Here is a 19397-nt window from a genome sequence, read left to right as displayed (position 1 = left end):
TAATTTTTTTAAAAAGTCTTTCTAAGAAGATCACATGATTATGTATGTAGAAAATCTCAAATGTGCCACAAATGTGTCCTCTAGTAATAATGGAATTTAACAAGATCATATGGTACAGTGTCAAATTTTATTTCCATACTGTAAACAAATGATCAGAATTAAATTTAAAAATAAAAACCTTGGAGCTCCCACTGTGGCACAGCAGGTTAAGGATGCAGTATTGTCTCTGGACCCTCTAGGGTCACTGCAGAGATGCAAGATTGATCCCTGGCCTGGCACAGTGAGCTAAGGATCTTGTGTCGCTGCACCTGTGGTATAGGTTGCAGCTGTGGCTTGGATTCAATCCCTGGCCTGGGAATTTCCATCTGCAGTGGCTATGGCCGTTAAAAAACAAAAATAAAAACCTTCAATTTACTATCACATCCTAAAGCATGAAATGATTAAGGATGTAGTTAATAAACTATAGAGGTGAACTTTACAATGAGAAGTACAAGTATTCACAAGGAGGAGTTAAAGATTTACATGTAAACAAAATAAATCTTAAGCTAGGTTTTTCAAGAAAAAAGGGTTGATTGGAATAAATAAAAATTAAAAAGAAGACGTTACAACTGATACCACAAAAAAAAAAAAACAATATATAAGAGACTACTGCGAACAATTGCACAAAATTTGGACTAAGCTAGAAGAAATGGATAAATTTCTAGAAACATATATCTTACCAAGGCCAGATAATGAAGAAATAGAAAATCTGAACAGAAATATTATTAGTAATTAAATTAAGTTGGTAATCAGAAACCTCCAAACAAGGAAATATTTAGGACCAGATGGCTTTATTGGTAAATTCTACCAACATTTAAGGAAGAATTAATACTGATCCTTCTTAAGTGTTTCCAAAAAATAGAAGAGGATGGAGTCTTTCCAAAATCATTTAATGAGGCTAGCATTACACAGACGCTAAAACCAAACAAGGACACCATAAGGAAAGGAAATTATAAGCCAATATCCTGGATCAACAGAGATGCAGAAACCCTCAACAAAATTTTAGCAAACCAAATTCAGCAGTTCATTGAAAGGATCATACATCATAATCAAGTGGGATTTATTTGAGGAACACAAGGATGGTTCCACAGTGACAAATCAATCCATGTGATATACCACATAAATAAATTTAAGGATAGAAATCATATGGTCAATCAAAAGACAATCTCTTCAATAAATTGTGTTGTAAAAGCTGTATAGCCACACGCAAAAGAATGAAATTAGACCACTTTCTTAACCATATACAAATCAACTCAAAATGAATTATAGACTTGAATATAAGATCTGAAACCATAAAATCCCTTAAATAAAACGTATTTAGTTAGCTCCTTGACATTGGTCATGGTGATAGGTTTTTGACCTAACATCAAAAGCAAAGACAACAGAAGAAAAAATAAATAAATGGAACTCCATCAAACTAAAAAGTTTCTTCACAGCAAAGGAAACCATCTACAAAATGAAAAAGCGATATACTGAATGGGAAAAAAAATGCAAATCCTCTATCTTATGATGGGTTATTATCCAAAAGATATAAAGAACTCATACAATTCAATAGCAAAAAACGGTCTGACTTTAAAATGATCAGAGGGACTGAATAAACATTTTTTCAAAGATATACAGAAAAGGCCAAAAAATACATGAAAAAAGCTCAACACCTCTAATCATCATGGAAGTACAAGTCAAGACCAATGTAATGCTGTTCTCAAAAAGAATGAAATTCTATTCTGAAAAAGAATGAAATGCTACTGGCAAAAAATACTAAAAAATAATACTTGTTATTTTTTAACAAGTGTTGTCAAGACTGTAGAGAAAAGAGAAACTTTGTATACTGTTGGTAGAAATGTAAATCGGTACAGCCACCATGCAAAAGAGTATGAAAGTTCTTCAAAGTTTAAAAATAGAACTACCACATGACACCGCATTTTTAATTCTGGGTATTTATTCAAAGGAAAGGTAATTACCAGCTCAAAAAGATAGCTGCATTCCCATGTTTATCGCGACATCATTTGTGATAGCAATGACATGGAAATGATTTAAATGTTCATTGATAGATAAAGAAAAAATATATTTACATGCAGTTTTATATTAGTATATGTGACTACATTTCGCAGTATCATATAAGTAGTTTAACCTCCTTGAAATCTACTGTATGATATAGCTATTCAACTTAGCGTAGTCCCCACACTTCTAACAACCATTGATCTGATAATCATCTTTATAAACTTGCCTTTCCTAGAATATTATATAAATGATCTCACGCAATATGTTAACATTTCTTAGTAATGTCTATCACCTTAGTAATGTCCTTCACCTAGTAATATGTTAACATTTAAAGTAATGTCCTTCACTTAGTAATATGGATAAAAGAATCATCGATGTTTTTGAATTGTTTGATTGTTCACTCATGTTATGAGAGAATAGGACTTCCCATGTGGCTCACAACATGTTATAAGAGAATAGCATTTCAGTGTATGGATATATCATGGTTTATTTATCCATTCACCTAATAAAGACAGTTACTGGTTGCTTCCAAATTTTGGTGATGAGAATAAACATGCTATAAACATTTGCATGCATATTCTTACATGAAAAAAAAATGTAGGTTTTCAACTCATTTGGGTAAGTACCCAAGCAAGTGACTGTTGAATTGAATCATAAAGCTATATAGTTTTGTTTAAAAATACCAAACTGATATCTAAATTGGATATACCATTTTTATATTCCCATACACAATGAATGAGAATTTCTATTGCTCTCATACTCTTAAGCAATTGGTACTATCAGGTTTTGGATTTTAGCCAACCTAATAGTTGGGAAATAGCATTTCTTTTTCAATTAATTTACATTTCCTTGATGGCAGGTGATATTGAGTAGCTTTTTATATGCTTAGTGCCATCCCTATGTGTTCCATAGTGTTTTGCTTGTTCACATTTTTGTCAGTTTTTAAAACTGAGCTATTTTCTTATTCTTAACTTTGAGTATCACTTTATATATTTTGGAAACAAGTCCTTTATCAAATATGTTTTGAAATATTTTTTTCCAGTCTCTGGCTTGTGTTTTTATTCCCTTAGCAATGCCTTTAACAAAACACAAGCATTTAATTTTAGTGAAATTCAAATCAACCAGTTGTTTTTATGGATCAAGCTTTGGGTGTTTTATCTAAAAACTCATCATCTATCTAAGTCACATTGACTTTCTACTAAATTTTATACCTTTACATTTTGCATTAAAGAATATTATCCATGTGAGTTAATTTTTGTGTAAGGGCTAAGATCTAAGGCGTATGTGTAGTTCCATATTTTAGGCACTATTTTTTTAAAAAACCATCCTTTCTCCATTTAATTGATTTTAGGGCTTTTCCAAATACCAGTTAACTATATTTGTGTGAGTTTCTTTCTGGGTTCTCTCTTCCATTACACGGGCCTATTTATTCTTTCATTGATAATGTGTTTACGAGGAAGGAAATTTTTTTGGTAATAATTTATTTCCACATTCACAACAATGTTCAACCCATAGTAAGCCTCATTAAATTGATGATTCTACTTTGTCATGTCAGTATGAATCTGTATAACTTTGGAAGAGCTTTATTCCTTGGGAGTGTGATAGAACTAGAAAATCGTGTTGACCTGCTGTTTGTTACAAGGAAAATTGTTAATCAAAGATTAAATTTCTTTATTTACTACAGAAAATTACCAAATTTATATTATTTCTTGAATCGGTTTGTAATTATAAGGTTTTAGAATTTGGTTCTTGGATTCATTTTTTAGGGCTCTTTAAAAAAATACCATAACTGGGGAGTTCCCATCGTGGTGCAGTCGTTAACGAATCTGACTAGGAACCATGAGGTTGCGGGTTCGGTCCCTGCCCTTGCTCAGTGGGTTAAGGATCCGGCGTTGCCGTGAGCTGTGGTGTAGGTTGCAGACGCGGCTCGGATCCCGCGTTTCTGTGGCTCTGGCGTAGGCTACGATTCGACCTCTGGCCTGGGAGCCTCCATATTCCATGGGAGCGGCCCAAAAAATAGCAAAAAAAAAAAAAAAAAAAAAAAAAATGCCATAACTGAATATATTAAACAATAGAAATGTTATTGTCTCTCAGTTCTGGCGGCTAGAAATCTATCATGGTGTTGGCAGAGTGTTTCCTTCTGAGGCCCATGCAGGAGAACATGTTCCATGGCTTTCTCCTAGCTCTACAGGCAATCTGGAATTGCTTAGCTTATAGATTTCTGCCTTTGTGTTCACATGGCATTCTCTGAATTTCCAGTCATTTTGAAAGCTCACCCTACTCTGATATAACCTCATTTTAATTAATTATATCTGATATATGCCTATTTCCAAACAAAGTCACATTCTGTGGTAGTGGGGTGTGGATCTTCTGAATCCTGAGGTAACGTGATTCAAACCATAACAGTTTTTTCATACATTTTCCAATTTTTAGGATAAAAATGCAATTTTAAATTGATATATAATAGATATATAACATGATATTAGTTTCAGTTGTACAAAACAATGGTTTGATATTTGTAAATTTGTAGAATGATCACTACAATAAGTCTCGTTAATAGCCATGATATAGGGAGTTCTCATTGTGGCTCAGTGGCTACAAACTTGATTAGTATCCATGAGGATATGGGTTCAATCCCTGTTCTCCCCCAAGGGGTTAAGGATTCGGCATTACCATGGGCTGTGGTGCAGGTCGCAAACGAGGCTTGTATCCAGCATTGCTGTTGCTGTGGTGTAGGCTGGCAGCTACAGCTCCAATTCCACTCCTAGCCTGGGAACTTCCATTTGCCACAGGTGCTGCCCTAAAAAGAAAAAAAAATCCATGATAAATTGTTTTGGTTAGTTTTTAAACCACTGCTTGACCTGCACAAAAACCGTTTATATAGTCTGTGACCTAAGTTTTGATGTGCTTTTGAAAATGCAGCCATGTGTTACACATGGTTTTTTTTAACATTCAGAATGAAAATTAACTATCTTTTAAATGGAATGCTTTAGTATATGTTTATTGTTTATACGTGTTTTTTCTAAACACCTTTTGACCTACATACTATTTATCTACAATTTATCAGGGTTTTTAGCTTTTTACTTTCTTTACCTGCTTATGTATATTGTTGCAAATTTGATTTTAACTTGTTTTGTCTTTGTCTTTGCTATACTAGTTTGAGAGCTATATTTGATCTTATTATTATTTAGTGGATACACTTTAATTTCTAATTTGCATAAATACTTATTAAGTATAAAGTCATTTTAACTCGTGTCATCAAAATATTAGAAAGGTAAATACATGAATCATGTACCACAAAATATTACTACTTTTACTTTACTTCTGCCTATTTTTAATTTTCCCAAAATAAACATGAATACCATCATTATTTTACTCAAAGTGTTTAGATTTTTTTTCTAAAAATTTTGTTTCAAAAATTTTCTTTGTTGTTCTTTACATCAAAAATTCATCTTATGGGATTGTTTGTTTTTATTCCTGAAATAATTACTTAATTATTTGTTGCATGCATGTTGATAGCGGTAATTTTTTTTTTTGATTATATGATAATGTTCTTGTCCCTTCTCCTGAAAGTTAGTAGGCACAATAACCTTTTCCCTGGAACGTATATTAGAGTGCATGGCAAAGGGGAATTAAGCTTGAAGGTGAAATGAATCTTGCTAATAGCTGACCCTAATTTAGGGACGGTAGGCTGCAGTTTCCAGATGGACCCAATGTAATCACAAGAGTCTTTATAAGAGAACAAGGAGGCAGAAGAGAGGAATCGGAGAAAGAGTTGTAAAGATGGAAGCAGGTTAGAGAGATACTGTGTTGCTGGCTTGGAAGATGAAGGAAAGAGCTGTGAACTAAAGGACACAAGTGGCCTCTAGAATATGGAAAAGGTAACAGCATCCCTCCAAGAATTTATGGAAAGAAGTGCACCCTTGTTGACATTTGAATTTTAGCTCAATGAAGCCAGCGTTGCCATTTCTGAACTATAGACCTTTAAGATAATTAATTTGTATAGTTTAAGCCACTAAGTTTGTGGTTATTCAGTACAGCAACAATAGAAAACCAGTACAGATATTTTGCCTGGTACAAAACTTTAACTTGTTAAATATTTTCTCTGTTCTTTGAATATAATTTTTTTTCTCCTTTGAATTTTCTTCTTTAACAGTATCTGGTCTACTGACTGTTCAGATCAAAAGTGTTTTTGCTCCAGCTAATTGTAAGATTTTTATTTCGTCTTCCATTCTGTATTTTTTGCTACAATTTTCCCATTTTTCATTTGTGCCTTCTCTCTCTTTCTAGTTCACTTGATTCATTCACTCTTTTTAAAAATGTTTATCTACTAACTCTCACATTGTTCTAACTCTATTTTCTATATATGTTTTCTAGGACTCTATTTTGACATTTGCGAGAACTTCTGTCCTTCACTTAGCTTTTCCTATTTTCATATTTTTTTTAATCTCTGTAATATATTCTGCTTTATTTCTTCAAGCCCAATACAAGTTTACTAATTCTCTTGAAGGCTTGCTTCTATTATATAGACCACAATTTGTAGAAATCTTGGGTGGGGATGTCTTGTTTCATCTTTATTTTAGAGAGGTATTTGTCACCGCTGTCTCACTGGAGCCTAGGAGTGATGACAACTTGATAAGTCTGCAGCTGCTTTTAATTTTCCCTGGCTTAATTGGGGCAAATGCAGTTCAGCTTCCCCATCCAAGCTGGCAGTGTGCACTTTGTTGTTTAGTCCTTCTATTTGTCTATCTGCAGGTTTCTTTTGCTTCCTTTGATGTGTGTGTATCCAATTCTCTTTGCTTTGTAGTCAGTGTTCATAATATTTTATATAAATGTTACAATATTTAAATAAAGAGTATATACATTCAGAAAGTGTTCACATTTTACTAAGAGGTTAAGTGAATAAATGGGAGAGGGAAATAAAAACAAAATATTTATAAAGATGTAACTTTTAAGAAAACTTCCATTCTTAGTGAATTCTTTATTGAATTGTAGACCTTATATTTCCTTTCAATTTTTATTTTAGGCCTATGGGCGACTGAAGTAAAAATAGAACCAAATCCAGCCCTCAAGAATCTTCCAAGGTATGTAAGTGAAATTTATGTTATAAGCTTTTATGTGAGTAAGTTTTAAGCAAATGTGGTGTTACATGAGAGGCAATAATGTGTTGTGAACATTGTGGAAAAACAATGATTTAAATAATTCTAAATGTCCAATTTAGTCAACATTTTCTAATTTAACTTCATGAGTATTTATAGGGATGTACATTTCAAACTTATTTAAGAGGGGAAAGCAAAATAAGAAAATACATAATACCAAAGGGACTTAATTGTTATTATAAAATATTGCATCTTCTGTTCAGCCTAAAATTGTTAGCATAAAATACATATGTTGCATGATATGAATGCTGGTCATTTTAAATACAGTTAATGTGGAAACAACTTTGTGTGGCTTACTTTTTTTGTTGATTGCTTGCATGGGAGAAAATAAGCATGGGTCTTTCATCTTGACTGTTGGAATATTAGATGAGACTTTTCTGTCTTCAAGTAAAAAGGACATCTTTAAAAATTATATTGACTCAAAGTATATTGTGAAATAAAAATAGGATTTCATTTTCTATGATGAAATGATAAAGTATGTTGAGAGAAAAATAAAGGAGTTAATAGCTAGGGCCCAAGCCTGACAGCTGATTCTGGAGAAGCTAGTTGATAAGAGTGAATAAACCCAGAAAATGATCAGAAAGCATGAGGACTTCTGCAGACCAATAAAACTGCAGGTAAATGAGAGAATTCCATTTCTTCTCACTGGCATAAAAAAAGGCCTTGTTGCTCTCTGCATCAGTGTCTTACTAATTAGTCACTCACTATGTCACATGGTTTACTGTGAATTCCATTTTATTATTTCATTTGAAGAGTTGGAACCCTGGTTGGAAATGGCATTTATGTGAAAATACAAGTATTTTAAACAGTATCAGGTTATTATTTTTTTGTACTTCTTAAGGGAAAAATTCAATAATGGAATTAGACAAGAATAGAGCATTTGCTAAGAACTCTTATCTTTTTAATATCAGAAACTATTATTTTTCTATATTGGAAAGAATGTCATTTGTTCTGTTGATTAAAAAAAAAATCAGTCAATCTATGAAAGAAATGGAAAACTTCCTTCAAGCCAAATTGGGGATCATAATCTAGGAACAGCTTCTGAGAAAGCCAAGAACTGTTGTGGTCATTAGAGGTCAAAGCACATTTACATAGGTTTTTGAGACAGAGGGCTATACATTAAATGATGTAGATAATTTGCAAAACCCAGATCTGCAAGTACAAAGTGGTGGCTAATAGTGACCCCTTATGGGTCAAGAAGGATGTTATCTTTTAAGGAGTTGTCTTAGTGCTTAGAGAATGTTGCTCTTTATGGTTGAGTATGTATTTCCACTGATGGGGAGGTTTGGTTCATGCATAACACAGATACACAATAGAGGGGAGAGGGGAGGCCAAAGGGCAGCGGAAAATATTTTTATGTTTTAATTTTTCTTGTCTTGCCATAAAGTATGAATTTTTATTTCACAGTTTCATATGGTAATTATGGGAGACAAATGCATGGGTTTCTTATGATTAAGTTGATTCACATAAGTAATTTCTTGCATATAGTATCACATACCCAGTAGTCTCAAATTTTGGCTTGTATACTTATTTTTTTCAGGAATAGATGTAAATCTTGAATAGCTTTATCAAAGAAATATTGTACTGGACAGAGTTAAACAGACAAGGAAGGCTTTATTCAAAACTATTGCAGTAGGGAAGAGAGAGTGGACATGGCTCTGGGGAAAAAAAAGGAGGGAATTTTAAGATCTGTTGTGAGCTAGTGAAAAAAAAACTGGAACGTGTTTGGAGGAGTTTGGTCATTTAAGCCATTTGTGTTTGCTAATTGTCATTTTTTGAAATTAGTGTCCTTATCTGCCAGTCTCTGAAAAATAACATTTCAAAGGGATAACGTCCTGGTCCCTGAGAAAGATATCCCCTGGGCTGTAAAAACTGCCAAACGCTGGAAGAAGCTTTACATCTCAAAGAAACAGAAAAAAATAATTTACAAGCTTTCTAAAGCAAATGCTTTAAGAAAAGGGAGGTCAGGTACTTATAGTCAGGTAGAACACTGTCTAAATTTTACCAAAGCTGAGAGAAAAAATAAGGCTGTCTTCGGCAGCCCATATGTACAAAATATCTAGATGTCGGGGGTGGGGAGGTGGCAGGGAAGCAGTATATTCTGAATTATCCTGAAAATAACTATCTGTCCTTACACTGAGATTGAAATAGCCTGGTGTTTAAAATACTTTGTAAACACAATTGAATAATTTTAAAAGTAGAAAAATATCATTTACTCTAGGTAAAAATAAAGTAATACTAAAAAAAAAAAGTTTACCAAGTGAAAAGGTCTTTTGGAAATGTAAGCATATTGTTTATCTGTGCTTATTTAAAAATACTTTCAAAGTAAAGGGCATAATTCTTTTATATCCCATTATTTTTATTATTAATAAGAAATCTTACTGATAAAAGAGAGAAATGGTTCAGGAAGCAGTACAGGGTATATAGAGCAAATAGCAAAGTTAAAGCAAGGATTTCTGTGAACTCTGGTGAGCAGATAAATTATGCCTTTGAAGCATATTCTATATTCATCTAGTGGGCAAATCTTAATGTAATGGTTGCTTAATGTTTATCTAGATAGAGCAATGTGAAGATACTGCTGTAATGAGCTATTTTAAAGTCTTTTAATGATAATCTAAGGAACTATGCTGATATGTTTAATAGATTTGAAATGATTAAATGGAGACTAACACATTAAAAGCTATCTGGAAATCCATGAGGCATGTCCTCAGTAAAACAATCATCAAGTAAGATTTTTCAATAGCAGATGACTGAATGTCAAAATAAAAGGTCAAACTATGCTAGAATTAAAAATTAAATATATAGCCTTCACTAGAAAGTATATGTATTGAAGTCAGAAAGTTAAAAACAATTCCAAGTATAATCATAAAGGAAGGAACATGGACATTAAAGTCTTCGAATGGATAATTTAGGGTAGGAATCATTCATAGCATAATGGCTCAACAGATGGTAAATGCTGTATGTATTTGTGGGTTCTTTGAGGTGAAAGAGATCAAAAAATAATTTTAAAATGTTTTAAAATGACAGTGTCAAATATTTTCAATTTTAATTTGTTAATATATTTAATGCACATTTGAGTGAAATTAGAATTTTAACTTTGTAGTATTACCACTAAAAATGGGATAAATGATAATAAATCAGTAACAGGATTTCCCTTGTGACACGGTGAGTTAAGGATCTAGCCTCGTCACTGCAGTGGCTCAGGTTGCTGTTGCAGCATGGGTTCTATCCCTAGCCCAAGAAATTTTACATGCCACAGACATGGCCAAAAAAAAAAAAAATCAAATAATTAAATTGAAATATATTTCATGTCTGGGTTGAAATAGAGAGTCTGTTTAGTATTCTTCATGAAATAATTTTGAAAGTCATGAAGAACTTTATATAGCCCCCTAAAATATCCCCCAAATCCCATTTTGTAATGAGTACTATTAAAGATGGTGCTATATGGAAAGCCCGTAGCAGTAATAAGATGTGTCACAGATGTTTATATGGGTAATTGATTACAGCCATGTTAGTTAAGACAATTCTTCTTCTAAAATAATTTTTAAATAAGTAGAAATAACTGAAAATAGAAATGTTAATATTTCCACTAATGGATTCTCATGTGGCATATTCTTCATATGGAATATGAGAACACTGGTCTCCTTTTTGTTGAAGAGTACATTTTTCAAAGGAAGACTCAAATACCCTGTCATTATAATAATCTTGACTATCACTGTGCAATGACATGTTTAATAAAGACAATTACTCTTTTCTGATTTCAAAAAATACACTTTGAGGGCTAAAAGGAGTACATTGGAACTTTATTCTTTATCCTTATCATATTCTTCCTCCAAAGCAGACATAATAACTGTACTATTTCAATTTTTTGAAAATATTCATTGTTATGAATATATTTCATATGGAGAATAATGTAATCTCAATTAATCAGTTATTTTTTGACAGAGATATTGTACTCTAGGCTTGAAGAAAAGAAATAGTTGAAAATTTTATAAAGTTAATGTTATTTCTGAAAGTAACTATTCCTGAGTGACGATGACTCTTCATAGATATTAAAGAAGCAATTTAAAACAAAACCAGTTCACACACTTGGGATAATAATCCTCACTGCCAGCAAGGAAGGAGTAATTTTCATTGTGAGTTACTTGCCAATTCAAAACACTATTCCTAGTATTTAATAGGTTTCTTTCACAAAATACTTTTCACTAGAGAACTGTGGTGCAGTGTGTTAATAACCCAGCTTGTTGCTGGGAAGGTGCTGGTTTGATGGTTTGGTCCCTGGCCAGCATTGTGGGTTAAGGATATGCTGTTGCTGCAACAGTGGTGTAAGTTGTAGCTCCAGCTTGGATTTGATCCCTGGCCCAGGAACTTCCACATGCCACAGCCATGGCCTAAAAAAGAAAAAAAAAAATAGTCTGTCTTATGGATAAATATAGTTATTAAATTATTGAAGTAAAATATTATTGAGATTATTAATCATCATGGTAATGTCAACTACTTGCACAATGTCTGAATTATTTCTGATTTTATATATGTTTTTTAAAATTAATTTCAAAGTAACCACTGGAAAATTATGTATACAGTTATACACAAGAATAAAATTTATATATATGTAGAATTATTTAATGTCAAATATACTGTTTGGTTTTTGGTTTTGGTAAGTATAATGTCTTCTATTGTTTGGTTCAGTTGATTAAATTCCCTTTAATCCCCTCCCTAGTAATTTTTTTTAAGAAATTTATTTTTGAGATATAATTGACATATAACACTGTATACATGTAAGATATATTGATTTGGTAACATTTATGTTGCAATATGTCTGCCATTGTAACATTAGCTAACACCTCTATCATATAACATAATTATCATTTCTTCTAGTAATGGGAACATTTGAGATCTAGCCTTCTAGCCAGTAGTGTTTATAATACACTTTTGTTGTCTGGAATAACTGTACTGTGTATTTGATCTCTGGTACTTTGTCTAATGTTGCTACCAGATATGTATGCTTGTATGTACTCTTAAAAATCTCTCCCATTCCCTTACCACCCAGGTCTTGGTAACCACCATTTCATTCTCTTTTTTCAAGTTTATTTTTTTTTATATTCCATATGTAAAAGTTATCATGCAGTGTTTTTTTTTTCTGACTTATCTCAGGCCAATGAAATAGGCTAATGTCATTAAAGTCCATCCATATTGTCACAAATGGCAGCATTTCCCTTTTTTAATGGCTGAATAGTATTTCATCGTATATTTATACACACACATACACACCACATCTTTATCCAATCATCTATTGATAAACACAGATTGTTTCCTTACCTTGGCTACTGTGAATAATGCTACAATAAACAGAAGATGAATGTGTCTTCAATATCCTGTTTTTATTGTCTTTATATACCTAGAAGAGGGATTGTTAGATCTTATAGTAGTTCTCTTTTAAGTTTTTCTGAAGAACTTCAATAATGTTCTCCACTGTGACTGAAGCAGTTTACAAACCCTTTTTTCATATACTGGGCAACACTTGTTATCTCGTGTTCTTGATGATAACTATTACTGGTGTGAAGTGATATCTCATTGCAATTTGGATTTTTACTTCCCTGCTGATTAATGATGTTCAGTATCTTTTTATGTGCCTTTGACTATCTATATGTCTTCCTTGGAAAAAAATGCCTATTTAGTTCCTCTGCCAGATTTTTAATGGTTTTGTTGTTGTTAATGAGTTGTATGATTTTTATAAATTTTGCATATGGATTTTGTTTTCTGATACATTGTTTGCAGGTATCTTCTCCCATTCTGTAGTTTGCCAATCATTTTAATTGTCTTTTGCAGTGCAGAAGCTTTTGTTTGATAGTCTCATTTATTTTTTCTTTTGTCATTACTTCTTTTGGTATCATATCCAGAGAATCATTGTCAAGACCAGTGTCGAGCTGCTTCTCTCTTTTTTTTTTTTTTCTAGGAGTTTTATGGTATTAAGTCTTAAAATTAGGTCTTTGATTCATTTTAAGTTAAATTTTGTGAATGGTGTAAGATAGGAGTCAAATTTCATTTTTCTATGTGTGGTTATGCAATTTTCCCAACATTGTAAATTGAACAGGCTATCTTTTTCCTGTTGGATATTCTGGGCTCCCTTATCAAATATTAGTTGACAGTATATACATGAGGATTTTATTCTGGGCTCTCTATTCTGTTCTGCTGATCTAAGTGTCTATTTTTATGCCAGTGCCATACACTTTTCATTGCTATAGCTTTGGAGTGTAGTTTGAATCCAGGAAGTATGATATATCCAGTTTTGTTCTTTTTCATGATTGCTTTGGCTATTCATGGACATTAGGGTTCTATAAAAAATTTAGAATTGTTTGTTCTGCTTCTGTGAAAAATAACACTGGAATTTTGATACACATTTTGTTAAATCTGTAGATTTATTTGAGTAGCATGCATATACAAATGTTAACTCTTCCAATCCATAACCATGTGATGCCCTTCCATTTGTCATCTTCAATTTCTTTGAACAGTGTCTTGAAGTTTTCATTGCATTGATTGTTGATTTCCTTTGTTAAATTTATTCATAGGCATTTTATCATTTTTGATGCGACTGTGGATGAGATATCCTCTTTTTTAGATGTTTCAATTTTAGTGCATAGAAATGAAACCGATATCTACATATTGATTTTTAAATCCTTGCATCCTAGGGATAAATCTCACCTGATTATGGTGCATGAGTTCTTAAATTTGTTTTGTTGATATTTTGTTGAGAATATTTGCATCTATGTTTATCAGGGATATTGGCCTGTAATCTTCTTATATCCTTATCTGGTCTTGCTATCAAGGTAATGCTGGTTTGTAAAATGAGTATGGAAGTGTTCTGTCCTCTTCAATTATTCTGAAAGAGTTTCAGAAGGATTAACATTGTGTTCTTTAAATGTTTGATGGAATTTTCTGGTAAATCCATCTAGTCTTGAACTTTTCCTTATTGTGAGGTTTCTGATTAATACTTAACTTACTAGTAATTGACCTTCGGACTTTATATTTCTTCCTGGTTCTATCTTGGTAGGTTGTCTTAGAAAATTACCCATTTCGCCTAGGTTATCTAATTTGGTGTATAATTATTCATTTTAGTGTCTTTTGATCCTTTGTATTTCTGTAGGGGTAGTTGTAATTTTTCCTCTTTTACTTCTAATTTTGAGTCTTCTTTTTTTAGTATTGCTAAATGTTTTTAATTTTTATCTTAATTTAAGATACAGCAACTGGGGCGCAGATCATTTAAGAAACGATCTGGAAGTTGGTCAAGATAATTCTTTGCTAGCACAAAGAAGCCAAAGTAGAAGCCAAAGTAGAAGGCACTTTCAATCTTTCTAATATAAACAATATATTAATAGACATTACCAGAAAGAAAGGAATTCCCACCACTCAGTGTCCCAAATGGACTATTTCTGATAATGATTTATGTCATATGGTGTAGCAACAGACTTTGTTGAAAGGTCCTATGTCTAATATCTATCTTTTGTATTTTTGTACTTTCAACTTAAACTTTCAAAAAGATTATATTCAGTTGGATTCTAGAAAGGATAAAGTAGTTAACTTCCTCTGATCGTTGCGTGCTTTGGTTGGTAATTTTTATTTTCTTTTGATTTTTAAAATTATTTTGGTTTAATAGATAAGGAGAAGAATCCATGTCATACCCATCTTTATAGGAAATCTTGCTTTCCCTCTCCTGATATACTCCCTGCCAGATTCATCGACCTAAAAATTAATAAAATTAATAGAATTTTGTCCATGGCTCCAATTTCAGAGTTGAAGAAAAAATTATTTAACCGTTCAATTCCAGAGTCATTGTACTCTGTGACATTGTGGATAATTTCATAGGTTGGAAATTGAGAAATTATCCATTTGGTACAGTCATTAATTGCCATTTTTAAACCTGAACATAGTAATTTTGAGTATAATTAGTTACATAGGACAGGGCAAAAGCAGGAACCAACCATTGAAATACTGAATATTGTGTAGGTCTTAAAAAGTAAGCTATGTATTTTCTTAACGTCATTGACATAGTTGATTTACAATGTTATGTTAATTTCTACTGTAAAGAAAAGTGATTCTCATATAGTGAATCCTGATTCTTGTATAGTGAATTCCTATTCTTTCCCATATGGTTCATCACAGGATATTGAATATTGTTCCCTTTACTATACAGTAGGACCTTGTTGATTATTCCACCTATATGTAATAGTTTGCATTTGATGATACCAAACTCCCCATGCTTTCCTTCTCCACACCCGTTCCCTCTTAGGAATCACAAGTCTATGCTCTATATATGTGAGTTTAAAACAGAAATAGTTTTCTTTTTCCTTTTTTTTTTTTTTTTGTCTTTTTGCCTTTTCTAGGGCTGCTCCTGCAGCATATGGAGGTTCCCAGGCTAGGGGTCCAATCGGAGCTATAGCCATTGGTCTATGCCATAGCCACAGCAACTCGGGGATCCAAACTGTGTCTGCAGCCTACACTACAGCTCACAGCAATGCCGGATCCCTAACCCACTGAGCAAGGCCAGGAATCGAACCCACAACCTCATGATTCCTAGTCGGTTTCATTAACCACTGAGTTACGACGGGAACTCCAATAGTTTTCTGTTTTAAAGATATGTTCATTTGTGTCATATTTTATATTCCCACATAGAAATGATAGCAAGTGGTGTTTGTCTTTCTCTTTCTGAATCTTCACTTGATAGGATCATCTCTAGGTCAATCCATGTTCTTGCAAATAGCATTATTTCATTATTCTTTATGACTAAATAATATTCCATTGTATATCTATACCACATCTTTGTCTATTCATCTCTCAGTGGACATTTAGGACATTGTTTCCCTGGCTATTTCCAGTAGTATGGCTTAGATCATAGGGGTGCATGTATCTTTCTGAATTATAATTTGGTTTGGATATATGCCCAGGAATAGGATTGCTGGATCATACAGCAACTCCATTTTTAGTTTTTGAGGAACCTCCATACTGTTTTCCACAGTGGCTATACCAATTTACATTGCAACTATCAGGATAGGAAGGTTCTCTTTTCTCCACACACTCTCCAGCATTGTTATTTGTAGACTTTTTAATGATGGCCATTCTGACTCGTATGAGGTGGGTACCTCATTGTAGCTTTGATTTGCACTTCTCTAATAGTGAAAATGAGCATCTTTGCATATTCCTATTGGCCATTCTTAAGTCTTCTTTGGATAAATGTCTATTTAGGTTTTCTGCCCACTTTTTGATTTTTTTTTATTGAGTTGTATAAGCTGTTGGTATATTTTGAAAACTAAGCCCTTATTAGTTGTATCATTTGCAAATATTTTCTCACAGTTCATAGGTTGTCTTTTCATTTTGCTTGTGATTTCTTTTGCTGTACAAAAGCTTTTAATTAGGTCCCTTTTGTTTATTTTTGCTTGTATGTTTACTGTATTGGGAGATTGACATAAGAAAACATGGGCATGATTTACGTCAGAGAAAGTTTTGCCTGTGTTCTCTTCTAGGAGTTTTATGGCATCTCTTCTAGGTGTCATGTCTTACGTTTAAGTCGAGCCATTTTGAGTTTATTTTTCTGCATCGTGTGAGAGTGTATTCTAACTTCATTGATTTGCACATGACTATACAGTTTTCCTAGCATCACTTTCTGAAGAGATTGTTTGTTCCCCATTTTATACTCCTGCCTCTTTTGTCAAAGATTGATTGACTGTAGGCATATGGATTTATTTCTGAGCTCTCTATTCTGTTCCAATAATCCATGTGTCTGTGCTTGTTCCGATACCATGCCGTTTTGACCACTGTAGCTTTGTAGTATTGCTGGAGGTCTGGGAGGGGTATGCCTCCTGCTTTGTTCTTTTTCCTCAGGATTGCTTTGGCAATTCTGGGTTTTTTATTGTTTCATGTATGTTTTAAGATTATTTTTTCTAGTTCTATGGAAAATGGCATGGATAATTTGATAGAGATTGCATTAAATCTGTAGATTGCTTTGGGTAAAATGGCCTTTTTAACAACATCAACTCTTCCATTCCAAGAGAATGCAGTATATTTCCATTTTTTGAATCATCTTCAATTTCCTTTATTAATGTTTCATAGTTCACAGCATATAAGTCTTTCATCTCCTTGGTGAAGTTTATTCCTAAGTATTTTATTTTTTTATGCAATTGTAAAAGGGATTGTTTGTTCACATTCTCTTTCTGATATTTCATTGATAGTATAAAGAAATGCAACCAGCTTATGTATGTTAATCTTGTATCCTGCTACCTTGCTGAATTCATTTATCAGCTCTAACAGTTTTTGTTAAGCTGTGTATTTTGGACCTTGAAATACAAAGTCATGAAAGCAGAAATATCTTATTAGATCACCAAAGGCAAATCCATTTAAAGTGCAAAGTTTGCATTTTATCCACACATTTTCTTACATAAGTGAGGTGAAACAGCAAAATCACCTTGAAGTAAGATTCATAGGGGATATAGAAGTAATTGAATCTGAAAGTTAAATATATAAAATTTTATTAGCCTCTTTATTTTGTTTGTATCACATCTAGGAAGGCTATTGAAAATTATAGCTAATGCTTGAAAGTCCCTTGCCATGCTATGAGTATTCAGCATATTATAGATACTTTAGCTGGGTTCCATATTAACATATAAAAGTCTATTATTATTAAAACTTCTACCTTCTGGTCTAAGTTCCTTTATTTATTAGGGACCTAGTGTGTGCTTAAAGTGCAAAAGTACTTACCTGGATAAATTCATCCTGTTCTCATAATCTTTCTGGGAAAGAAAAGACAAAACTTAAACATATTCTGGCACTAAAATTTTGAGTATTTTGATAAAGGCAGTATCAAGATAGTTTAGGAGCTGTTGACCTTAAATAAACTACTAGATATTTCTTTAGCAAAGATGTGTTTATTCTCAGTCAACAGAGAATTGCCTGTTTGGGGTCTGCAACCATACTGTACCACACATAAGTCCCAGCACAGCAAGGTAGGAGAATGCATTTTTAGAAAAAAGGAAGTTGTAAGGGTTATAGTAAACAAAGAGTCTATGGCTTTTTACTGGCTGAGTCCTTCCAAGGAAGAAGAGTCTTTCTTCTTCCTGTTGTCTCTGCCCTTGTCATAGGGCATGAGAGCGGTCTCCCAACTCTATTTAACTGAGGTTTCTACTTATAATTTTAAAATTTTAAAATATTTTCTCTTTTGATCAAGATCTTTCTCTGAAAGCATTGCTAATCAAGAGTCAGATTTTCTAGTTTCAGCAAATTTTTGTCCTTCAATGCAAGGAAGTACCTTTCCTGTATGTAGTATCTCATGTTGGAGGGAAAGTGCACCACTTGGAAACTATTGAGGTGACATTGGAGTAATAAGGAAGGGAAGGAGGGAGAAGTTAGGTACTTGTTATCTAAAGTCCAGATGTTATCAAGATATAAGACATTGGAAATCATCTGAAGAGGTATATCATCATCAAAGGTTTGGTGACAAACTTCCACTATCTTAAAAAACGATGTCTTGGGATATCTGGTCCAGATACCTTGGGAAGAATTGTTTCATCAGAAATTGTTAAATCAGGGAGTTCCCGTCGTGGCGCAGTGGTTAATGAATCTGACTAGGAACCATGAGGTTGCGGGTTCGGTCCCTGCCCTTGCTCAGTGGGTTAAGGATCTGGCATTGCCGTGAGCTGTGGTGTAGGTTGCAGACGCGGCTCGGATCCCGCGTTGCTGTGGCTCTGGCGTAGGCCAGTGGCTACAGCTCCGATTTGACCCCTAGCCTGGGAACCTCTATATGCCGAGGGAGCGGCCCGAAGAAATAGCAAAAAGACAAGGAAAAAAAAAAAAAAAAAGAAATTGTTAAATCAATTAAATTCACTAGATGATGTTCAGGTCTAGTCAGAGTTGAGTGCTCTTTTTAGGTTTGTCATTTTAAAATGTCCTAGAGCAGAATGAACAGGATTCCCTGATTGTACTTGGATAAGTGGGATAAGTAAGGTAGGCACTTTTGCCACCTCGTTAATGTTTTCTCATTAATACTGATTCATGAATATTATCATTTTGTTGGTAGGCCAATAGTTAACTGCACATACAGTGCTACAGAGTGGGAATTTTAGTTTATCGGGCAGGACTGGGTTTGTTCCTAACCAGAGCTTTCTCTCTCTCTCTTTTTTTTTTTTTTTTTTTTTTTTTTTTTTTTTTTTT

The sequence above is a fragment of the Sus scrofa genome, chromosome 8, assembly GCF_000003025.6.
Source record: "Sus scrofa isolate TJ Tabasco breed Duroc chromosome 8, Sscrofa11.1, whole genome shotgun sequence".
Classification (NCBI taxonomy): domain Eukaryota; kingdom Metazoa; phylum Chordata; class Mammalia; order Artiodactyla; family Suidae; genus Sus; species Sus scrofa.
The sequence above is the reverse complement of the archived record's forward strand: the minus strand, read 5'-3'. Positions refer to the sequence as shown.